The sequence below is a fragment of the Protopterus annectens genome, chromosome 1.part1 (genome assembly GCF_019279795.1).
Source record: "Protopterus annectens isolate FY-2018-M chromosome 1.part1, PAN1.0, whole genome shotgun sequence".
In the NCBI taxonomy this organism is placed as follows: domain Eukaryota; kingdom Metazoa; phylum Chordata; order Ceratodontiformes; family Protopteridae; genus Protopterus; species Protopterus annectens.
Genome location: NC_056726.1, coordinates 750,890,572 through 750,902,858, shown reverse-complemented (window position 1 = coordinate 750,902,858; position 12,287 = coordinate 750,890,572). Strand labels below are relative to the sequence as shown.

The window sequence follows — 12,287 nt, the reverse complement described above, 5'->3', positions numbered from 1 at the left end:
CATACTTTAAAGACTAGAGTTTGTTAAACAAGTTCACAGTGGTGAAAACGCTGAAGGGTTAAGACAAGGTGAGGTCCTATTCTTTTCTGATTTCTGCTCATACACATTCAAGAATATTTAGCATTTTACCTTGGGGATTATCAGTACACAAAGACAGACTAACAGACAGACACTGGCACACATATCAGCAAGCATAGTTTGCTACTGCTGTTCTTTTTCAAGGCTGCAGTAAATGCCTTGCTTCATTCTGTCTCTGTTCCCCATCACTATCAGCAGTCTTTTCTGGACAAGATGGAGTCTTACATGCCTTACAGAGTAAAACAAGTAGTATCAGAATCAACAATAAAATAATACAGTTAAATACTATTGCAACCACTGCCCCAGTAGAGAGTGCAGTGCCCATTTTACTTCCAATGTATATGAGAATGTGAGAGGAATGTGTCTCCAAAGGATAAAAGTAGAACAAGATATACCATGATATGCTACATCTGGATTAGAAGAATCCTTTCAACGAAAAAAAGTAATGTGATGTTTTCAAATGACTGGAATCAGGTTTTAACCAAAGGAATCAAGGGTTATCTATACAAGAAAGCAACATCAAAATGTAGTACTCCAGTCCTCATCTGCAGTAATACTTGGCATTGGCTTTCCACGGCTCTGCATGCGATGCACTCATTAATACATGGTGGCACCTTAGAGAAGTCTTAGGGCATATGAACATCACTCAAGCACTGGGAAATAATCAGTTACTACAGTCATTAGACAGACAGGCCAAACTGTATCCTGAAACAAAAACAAATCTGTGACGCTCAGGTCTTTCAGAGAGTGATTTAATCTGATGAGCTGTGCTGTTTATTCAGTCATCAGCAATCTTGCATTCTGGTAAATCCGAGCAGCACTGCATTAATATGCCTCTTTTGCCATTTGTTAAAGATCCACAGTTCTTCATATTTATGCACTTTAATTTGACTTCCTTTTCTGTTGCTGTGGTTGAATAATGCTCTTTCCTATGGATCTCATCTCTGAAAAATACAAAAGAAAAATGACAAACATTGTTTGTAAGATGACATGTTTGCATAAGCAATGACAATGCAGATCATGATATTGCTCCATGTTTGCCTATGAACCATAAAATCCATAAGCAAAAAGCAATATAAAATATATTTATTTGTGTTTTGATAACTTGGAATGTTGCACTAAAACACTACACTGTGTTCTCAGGGACAGCCAAGGGCAAAGTTAACAATGCCCCTTCTTCACTTTCTATATTCTTCTTCCATTGTCCCAGATCCCATTACAGGTAGATTTTAAGTATTTACATACATATTTTTTAAATATACAATCTTATAATGAAGCCTATTATACCAATGGCAACAAAGGAAAATTTGCTTGCTTCTGATCAGCAAAAGATATACTTTGTTTATCAGACAAGGCCCCTCTCAACCTCCCTTTGGCTTCTATACAATACTGTTTGTCACCAACCAACTCAGCATCACATATCCCGACTATGCAATCAGTATTATTCCATCTATTCCTAAATTAAAACTAGTTAATATCCATTGCCTTCCTCATATATGCAATCATATATAAATTTCACAATATTTGTGAATCACGCCTATAACCTCTGCATTCATCCTGATGTGCAGAAATGAAGTATCATGATATAACGGCAAGTAGTACACCCCATGTAAAGCATAATTAATGACCCTAAAGACAGAGAAACACACCATGCAACCAGTGGCACTGTGGTGCAGTGTTTCAGTATACCTACTTCTGAAATAGAAGGTTGTGGGTTTTAGCCCCAGGTAGGGAATATTATATCTTTAAAAATACTGAAACAGTGTCATCCAAAAGCAGTTTAGAGCTGCTGCTACATTGGTGGAGTATGTTGCCCTTTGGATGCGATGTTAAATATAGACCATTTTGGTCTTGTTGCTGGCACAGCCCTGCTGGAAATACATGTGTAAGTAAATGTACCTAATGCAGAAGTCACAAAGAGAGATGTTTTAAAAAAAAATAAAATCAAATATGCATTCAATAAAATTAAACAAGGTTTTATATAAATTTATACAAAACTATTTAAACAAAATAAAGAATGAAAGAACTTTTGAGTAAAGGAGTTGTGATATGCTCTCTATGAAAATGTCAGCCACATTAAGTGGCAGCTGACATCTATCACTATCACTGTTTGGTGTGTCGTGTTGTGTTGTGTTGAAAGTGGTGAATGTGTGTGACTTTGCCTGCAAATGTATTTTGTGTATAATGGAGTGGGAATGGCTTTTCCTTTAAGTGGTCTTTGCCCCTTTCTCATGTGTTGAATTATCATGGGTCAAAGAATCATAGGAAAAATAAGACAAATGAGTCTTTTGACCATTTATATCTTGCTCGTAGCTGCCCACAGACCATATCTCCTCTCTCAAGGAGGGCTAGACCAGTCAAATCTGAGGTGAATATCAATAATCCAGATCCCATGTGAAGGAAGATTGCATATTGCACTGTTTAATTTGCTGGGGTAGCCTTTTCCAAAGGTGGGGGAGGTGCTGCATGATCAGCCTGTCTACTGGTGAAGATTTAGATGCCTGGTTCTGGTATTAGTGAACGTCTTTGATTTGTGGATATACAAGAGATCCTGGACAAAAGGATCCCTAATGGCACAGTAGGAAAGCAGTAGGTAACACTTCAGGAATCTATAAGAAAATGAATAAAGAGGCAGTGGTTTCTGTCTTTCCTGGTAGGTCAGAGGGTTTAGAACAGTGACCTTCTAAGTTAAGAATCCCACAGGAGACATTGTACTAACAATAAAGGAAAAACAATATAAATATATATATATATATATATATATATATATATATATATATATATATATATATATATATACACACACACACACACATGCTCAAAAACACCAGGTGCACAGTGAGGTATGTGCACGGACCTGCACTCTACACCACTACACTGCGTTCAACACCAACAAAACAATCAGATACCCATATAGGTATAAAAGTCAAAAAATCAATAATAAAAAAACTCCAATCCAGGAAAAGGCAGTATAACATCCATGTAGTTTATTATTCAACTCTCGCCTATGCATACACAAACCTAGGTTTTGCCCACTGACGTCATCAGTGTGTAATGCAAACAGGGAACAGAATCCTATTTATCCACATTGCATCACTCATTTATTTAAAGGCACAGTATGCCCAGTATCAATAGTACAAAACACAAAATCCCCAAACTTCATGTGATAGACTGGTTTTTAAGGTACTCTTTACTAAAATTACAACCTGTATCATCACTATTTCACCTCCATGATACCTAGCACCTATTATGCCTAAATAATCTTACCAATGGTCATTCAGATATCAAAAAACACAGAAAAATATAATATAGAACACCAAAAACAGGAGCCAGGATACAGCAGGAACTTTAATGTCTTCTGGTACCTTGGCTAAACAAAGCCTTCATAGGAATAATAAAAGACATACAGCTGCATCTTTTTATACAATTTGCTAAATTGAATAATTAGACAATTGATTAATGCAAAACCACTTAATAGCAACTGCAAAGCATTTCTGTTTCACACAAAAAAGATAAATAGCATAAGAGTAAAATACTAATTTTTAAATAATTTATAAGATTATTATAAAGTAATATTCATTTCTAAATTCAGATCCTTAGGCATTAGAGTACCAAAGTTAAGAATAAATCTACTTTCTAAATTTAGAAGTTTTTGTGAATAGTTACCAGAACCTATAACACTTGGTTTAGCAAGAACACAAAAAAATAAACCCCCGGATTCATGAAGCTCGGCGCAAGGCCGGTGTAAGGCTTGCGCCGGCAGTGCAGTGTATAACCGGCGTAGCAGCGCCACATGCATAGTAATGAGTGTACGCCGCAACCACAACCACGTGCAGAGGGCACGTGCGCGAGCCCAAGTAGGATGCGCCCGCAGGCATGGCCAAGCCGGCAGGCGAGGAGCAACCTAAAGTGCTGACTGTCACAGGCCGCCTGCAATAGTAACCGCACCAACCAGTGTCCGTGGATAATGAAACGTACGCAGAGTATGCAACATAGTACCCGTCTACACAAAACGGAAAACCAAACATTAACCCACGAAGTCCAAATTGTACCCGTCCAAGGAACAAAGGATATGCGTAATACCGTGTCCATCACGCAATGCACTGTCAGTGGGCATACCCAGTGAAGGTGTACCGCAGCATATCAGCGCGCCGCACCTACACACGAGTAGCCCCATGGGCATGGTCACCAGCAGTTCCACAGTGGTAGTGAGAGTACACAGCCGGGCAGCCGTGTCTATATAACAACCAGAAAGAAACCAGATACCCTAAACACAGACAGACATGTGCATACAACATGTACTAGACCCAGCAACGTACCCGTCGCATACACATAGGATGGCGTATGCCGAAGCGGAATATCCAGAAGCAGAACCCATGCATGCAAATGTAATACACAACAGCCCCATCATAGCACGTAACCCGCACCCATGTATGACCATCCACCCAATCCAGCTAGCAGCCTTGCGCAGCTGCACACCTACACACAGTGGCTATACCTCAAATGTAGTATGAAGTATTGTCCTAGGAAGTGCCACGCGTGCAAATATGTACCCCACATGTCAACATCCCACCTCAGGTACTGATATCCAAATGGCCTCATGTGAATGTGTCGGCAGAATGCGTACATCCCACATGTGGTACGGACCTGTCGAAACCCCATAGCCGTTCACACGCCACGGTATCCATAACTGTACACATCTGGACAAAGCAGTATGTGCAGCCACTGTACCAATGATTAGCTATGCAGACATGTCAAACACAACACATAGGGCAGAACATCCGCCCACCAAGCAGGACACCCCAACAGGGTGCCACATGCACAGAAGGTGAAGGTGGGACATCACACGTAGATAATAGTGGTGCTGGATGGCCAAACACCCACGGCCAATGCAAAGGATTGAATAACACGTATATGCCTGGATGAATGGGTATGTCATATCATGGGAATAGCCTAAGCTATCCAACATAATAGCCATGCGTACCAGATACAAACTGCCAGTAACACGCAGTAGTAATGCAGGAAGGCATACATGACTGTGGGAATATCACAGGACATATGGCACGTGCCAAGTGTCGACGCATGACACAAATGTCCAGGATGGGGCCCCCTGCAAAGAGGAACACGTGCCAACCCCACCCCCCACTGACGTATCGGCAGTGGAAACACAACCCAAACACACACCAACACCACCGTCCATCCCACGATAGCAACGGAGGCCGGTCAAAGACCACCATGATGCGTGCACAAACAGGGACACGTGTAACCGTCGCTCTGACAACCCCCCACAGGCCACCGAATAATAGTATGGACATACGCATGTAATGCTGTGAAGGATGTGTGGTATTCCTCAGTATCACAGAGGTAGGTACACAGATACACTGTAATCAACCGTGACATATGTGCACTGTACACAGCATACCTGCAGGTAATACATAGTTCAATCATGTGCCACAGAAATATCCATGTACGAATGAGGACAGGGGATAGACAAGTGTGAATGGGACAAACGTAGAACATAGGTTCATAGGTTCATACTAGCCTATCTGCCCAAGGGCATTTATAAGCCTAGCCCATAGTTATGTGGCCTTCGCCACCCCTTTAGTTTGAAGAAAACTATGCCTATTATTTTGCTGTACCTCTGTCAAGCAGTGACACTGAAGTAATCCCTGGGGTATATCTGCGATCTCCCATCCATTGGTCAAGATTCCTCTTGAACAAGGCCAGCGAGGTGCTCTGCCTCACATGTACCGGGATTTTGTTCCACAGCATAGGGAGTCTCTGGGTGATGAATCTGTCCCTCCAGCATGTTCTATTAATGACAGTGTCAAGGTTTAAGTCTCCCGCCCTTGTGGTTCTGAGGGATCTAGATTTTTTGAGGTGAAGCATATTCATCAAATCTGGGTTTGACATGGCCTTGTATGTCAGGCACAGGTCACCTCTGAGCAAGCGGTATGCGACTGAATAGAGCTGGAGTTCCTTCAGTCGGGCAGCATAAGACATATTTTTGAGACCCTTCATCCTTCTGGTGAGGAACTTTTGGGGCCTTTCCAGCTGCTGCAGGTGTCGGGTCAGATACATTCCGAATGGGGCATTGTACTCAATCATAGGTCTAATGAGTGATGAGTACAGGGGGACGATGACCTCCCTTGATCTAGATGTGAATCCCTTCATGATCAGGTGGGCAATGTAGAAGGTCTTCCTAACTACTTTAGCAACGTGAGTGTCAAATGAAAGGTTACTGTCAACCTGGGTCCCCAGATCCCCGATAACTTCTTCTGTGGATTGACACCTATATGGTAGCTAGGGGTAACCTTGTTTTTCCCGAAGGGTATGACTATGCATTTCTTGGCGTTTAGCTTTAGGCCATGTCTCTGGCACCAGTTATCCGTTTCTGTGAGGCCTTTCTGAAGGATATCTGTGTCAGATGTGTTTTCGACTATGGCGCCCAGTTCGCAGTCATCTGCAAACCTTGTCAGCCATAACCCTCCTGTGTTTGCTTTTACTTCGGAAAGAGTAGATGCCGAACAAGAGTGGACCCAGGACTGAGCCCTGTGGGACACCACTTGTGACCGGCTTTGAGTCTGACATGGCGCCAGCAACTCTGACCCTGTGGGTTCTGTCACTTAGCCAGTTTGCAACCCATCTTGTGATGTATGGGTTTACATTCAAGCTGATGAGTTTTTCGATGATACCTGAGTGGGGTATTGTGTCGAAGGCCTTTGCCAGGTCGAGGTAGGCTGTATGGACTGCCTTACCCTCATCAATGGCCTTGGTGACTGTTTCAAAAGTCAACCAAGTTTAAAAGGCATGATCTGCCTTTGACAAAGCCAAACTGGGTTGGATCCAAAGTCTGCAAGTTCCCTATGTCTTTATTTATGAGTTCCATTATGATCCTCTCCATGGCTTTGCAGATAAGGCTTGTCAAGCTAATGGGATGGTAATTTCCAGGGTCAGTGGAGGCACCGCCCTTGTGAAGTGGGACCACAGTCGCCTTGCGCCACTCCTTGGGTACGTATCCTGAGGTGAGGCTAAGATTAAACAGCTGTCCTAACTGCAGGTTTAATTCCTCATTGAGTTCGTGGAGTACACAGCCAGGGACACCATCCGGTCCCATGGATGCTGTGTTTCTTGCCTTGGAGAGAGCAGTTCTCACCTGGGCGTTAGAGATGTTTGGGGGGCTACAATCCTCTGGTATAGATATGTCTCCTTTTGGGGGGGGGAGAAGTTTGCACTGAACCTGTCAGCCAGTATGTTGGCAATGTGTGTAGGTTCAGTAATCTTCACATCATTTTGAACTGATTCTGAGCATATCTGGGAGTTTCCTCCTAGGTTTCTAACATAGCTAAAGAAGGCCTTATGATTGTCTTTTGAGTCCTTGGCGATTTTTCTCTCAGAATTTGCCTTGGATGATTTTATGAAAGCTCTTAGTTTTTTACTTATAATGAGCAAGGGTGTCTTACCTTTCAAGGATTTTGCTCTATCTTGTAGTAGCTTCCTCCTTTTGTTGTAGAGCTTGTTTATGGCTGGGGTCCACCAGACTGGACGCTTGCCTTAGGTACAAAGAGTCTTAGTTTTGTTTGGGATTGCCTGATCCATGCAGTCCTGTAGGTGCTGGTAGAAGGCATTTGTAAGTGATTCAGCGGTTTGAGTAATGTTTACCACCGGCTCAGGGGCCTTAAAGGAGACCACACTAGTTTTTAGAAGTGTGAAGTCGGCTTTTGAGAAAGGCATATGTATGGTAACCGGCACCACCCACAGCATTGTATGCCAATAGCAGAAGCTATTGTAGGTTGTCCAAACACACGTGTCCGCACACACGGAATATCATAGCAATAACCCACGCCCGGATGTGGGTAATGCTAGATATACCCACGGTAGACGTGGTGCGGTCCCGAGGCCGATGCCCGAGGGACCACACAAAGGCAACCGTGGGTAAATACAGCAGTACCCACACCCAGACGCGGGTCATTGCTAGTATGCCATATCATCTAGGGAAAGAAACCATATATTCCCAGACATAATGGCACAGCATAATGCCTGTCCACTGGCCATCCGCAGACATACGGCACCCGTGGCGGTGCGGACGTACTGCGCGAGATGTCCGTTGCCAATGTCGACACTGTCTCGCTATGTGAAACAAAGTCAACATAGCGATTCAATACAAAACAGCGACGGAGAGCCCGATGTCCCCATTGCTGTGCTGTTCAACCTGTTCTGCCATGTTAAATGTGTGTAGCAGAGCGGGACTGCCCCAAAGTAAGCAACGGACATGTCCGTGGCTCAGTGAAAGCTGTCACGCAATGTTAAACCCATGTAACATAGCGAGACAGGTTATAAATACCGAGGTATAGTAATGGAAATAGGTCCGGTCGACCAGACCGTGTGCAATTACTATAACACGATCGACAACGAGCACGCCGGCCAATCAGCGCGCACGGCTAGGAATAATGGGGGGGGATATGGTATCATAGACACGGACAAACCGTGCCCATGTGACTCGTCTGACATTCGTACACGGTCAGGGCAGTTCCGTACACTAGGTGGACAAGAACAAACCCAAAGCACCACAGGAACACCCTGACAATCGAAGGCCTGTATGCGTAGGGGCTATAAGCCCCTGTGATCTGAATATCCCTGCGGTCACGACATATGCATCCTGGGCCTTGAGCGGTAGGGAATAAGGAATGCTTAACATGTAGTACCGCACTTTTCCCAGCAGGAGAATGGATGCCTGTGACGTACGTGAGTGCGGGGTGGGGTGGGGTGGGGGGGATATGTTAATGTAGCTAAGTACCATGGGTATGCATATAAATGAGACAGAACAGCTAACGTGTAGTGGTCACAGCAACCGGCAAACGTGAATGCAGTCCCATTTGAATTACGACTATAGAACATATAAATGTGAACGTGTACGTAATGCGTCCATGCTGCAAAGACAGTTACATGTGTAAAGGTGAAAGTGTGTTCCACACACGTCCGTCAACCGGATCAGAGATATGTTACCAACAGTCACAACTAATACAGACCACGTAACCACACAGACCCAGTAAACATATGTAACCAGAATACGGATATGCATGTGCGCCTGCGCGTAACCCACAATTAGGAAATGCAAGTGCGCGTGTGTGTGTGTGATCCACTCACAGCAGGGAAAGTTAATGCTGTGTCCTCCACGTTAGTTATACATGTCTCAAAACTGTCAGCCTCTGAAAGTATGGAATCGGACAATGCCATGTAAAGTACCGGTAGAAATAGTGAGAAACACATGCTATGTGATAAGACAAACATAGAATGTGGATAGAATAACGTGTGTGTTAGTAGTAGGGATTGACGACGGTTATGCATCTGTAACCTGACCCACTTGTCAGAAGGTGCCACCGTACGAATTGTGTTTAGTTGGCTCACACTTGTTGACCGGGCTAGGCTAGCTGGATATATGTCCAGTGTCAGCAGAGGCCTGTGGAGAAATGATCCACACACAATAATAGCACAACATACCAAAGTACTCATATATGTAACCAAAAAAGAACAACAATAGAAAGTGTCCTGAAAGGACTGGTTACATACAGATCCCAGATGACAGAGAAATATATGGCCAGTGGAAGCACGTCACAATTACGGGATCAGGTCCCTATAGAATCAAGAAGGTCTCACATGACACGCCAGCGAATTGCCAGATAGACACAGGTCAATGTAACACACAGCAAGATTAAGGGCCAACCAGCCGTACACCCTGCCAGAACCTGTACAGTGGAAAGGTATGGTATGGTAATAGATGTGTGTACACAGGTAATCCACAGACAGTAACAAAGCAAGGTATGAAACGAGGGGTTCACATGTATATATCTACACACAACAGTCCGACGGCCCGCATATATGACACATGGACATAGATATGTCACTCGAAAACAAGATGTAAACAACTACAGTTTATTTCATATCATATTTATATACAGTCATATTTATATTTAACATTGTGACTCTTATTTACATTTATATTTATACAAAATATGTATTTAATTGTACTTATTTATTCAATGATTTGGAAACTTAATACAACAATTATACACATTAATATACATAATATCATTATCAACACACTACATTCTAAGGTTTACTCACAACAATTATCAATTATGTTTCAATTTACTGATTGTATTGACCAATATTGTATTTATATTAACACATTGTTGTTGGATTAATGTTTCCATTAAGTTATGTATGCAACACTGATTTTTATATGTCACTTTATCTTTAAGACTTGGAGTACTGGCTACTTAACTATGAGCAAGTTTATTGATTAATTGTCTTTAAACTGACTCTGAAGGAAGAATATAAGGGATGACTATCTAATGTATTTTGTACTCTGATGATGCCCCATGTTAGTGGGTGAAAGCGCCAGTATCTTTGGACTGTGGAGTGTATCGTTTTGTCATCGTCTGTTTTGGTCTGGTTTATGTTCATTAATGTCTTTTATGAAGATGACCAGGACTCAAGGTTTGCTGTATTTCTGCTTACTGGTACATGGATATAGATATGCCAAGTAATACATAATATGGGTAGTCAAACAGACATCCGCGAATGGGGAACATACAGCATCAGTCAAAACCACTGGCCAGATGGTGACAGTCCAACAAGTTCTACACTTTACATATGCACACTGGTGTCCATTGTAGGACTCCAAAATTGCTCGTCGCAATACCAGCTGCGATCGACGCAGAAGAAGTGACAGCCGTGACTACGGCACAGCTAGACATATGCACCACCAGCGTGTTTAAGGTTGTTGACAAGTGTCCATGAAATGCAGGACATATGAACAGAAATCCCCAGATTGTCGAGTCCATAGAAGTGCGTCCACATCCCAGTCCCGCACACATGAAGGATGTGTAATGTGTACCGTCGAGGGTTGCAGCCATGGAATCCTGGGTATGCAGAAATGGGGCTCGGTGTTCTTTGGCATATAATCCGTTGGCCCGCCCCGTGGGAGGGATGTGGGTATAGCACATGCCTTACTCCCCACTAATGATGCAAAGCATCCACCGGATAATGCTGAAAGCAGGTGTGAAATGTGTACAGCCCTATATCAGTGTCCAGTAGGCGATTCCCATGGATGGACACGCGTACGACCAAGATGGCACCCATAACTGGAAACCTGGCGGAATTACACAGCTGCAGTAAGGCATAGCACAGGAAATACAGATAGGGACTACATTAGAAATTCCCCATACAAAGTCAGACCGTCATGCGAATACCGGCGTACACAGCTCTCAATCTGCCATCACCAAAATGGGGATCACTCGCTTCCATAATGCGGAACAAATGGGCGACCTGTGTAACACATACTAATGGCTCACTAACAACTTCAACTAGGAAGGTCATAGGATGGTTAAACTATGCCGTTCCCACTTATAAAGAAGATCCTTTAATGAATTCATATGATTAATGTCAATTGCCCATGGATTACACCTAATCAACATAAAATAACCGCTGGCACCTTATGGCACACAATCCAAAAAACACATAGGTAGATGAAACAGTCAACGTAGAAATAGTCCAGGACAGTGCCCAAATGGTATAAAAAGGTTCCTTTATACACAAGTAAGCACTTTCACCCGTAGGCTCCTTCAGACTTATATATAACATAAAAGCATTCAGGATTTAAATATCCCTCCTTACATTTTCATTGGTCAATTTCTCATCAAACAATGAACAATTAACCCCAGCATATAAAGCGCAAACTCAATGTTAAATACTCACACATATATTAACATCTTTAAAAACATCTTATTAAAACATGTATTATATTATATTGTACTATGCCTAATTTTCATCAGTTATAAATATAACAATATATATAGAAAATATGTATATTATATCAATGTAAAACAGTGGTAAACAACTGAAAGAGTGGACTAATAGGTGTTAAATGTATAGATGTACCTAAACTACATTCCTGTTATTTGGGTTTAAGCCTCCTGCTTCTCAAAAGAGGCTTAATCTGTGCTTCATCATTCAACCCTGGTGTTTGGTCAGCTCTCCACCTAATAATCCATCTCAATTCGCATTCTAAAGTATAGTTGATAAGGTCCCCCCCTCTGGGATTAAAATCTAGCCTTTGTAAAACACTGAATTTAAAAGTATGCCTAGAACCCAAATCCTTATGATGTTTGGCCAAAGCATTTCTACTCTGATGATGCCCCATGTTA

General features: G+C 42.6%; 1 long non-coding RNA gene across 2 annotated transcripts in view; it reads right to left on the bottom strand.

Annotated features, from left to right (window-relative positions):
- Nucleotides 1–403: 403 nt before the first annotated feature.
- LOC122806965 overlaps nt 404–12,287 on the bottom strand; it is a 770,054-nt gene continuing 758,170 nt past the window's right edge. For both annotated transcript variants that reach the window (XR_006365573.1, XR_006365572.1), the window contains one exon: nt 404–1,022. This is a non-coding gene — a long non-coding RNA (uncharacterized LOC122806965). The remainder of the gene's footprint in view (nt 1,023–12,287) is intronic.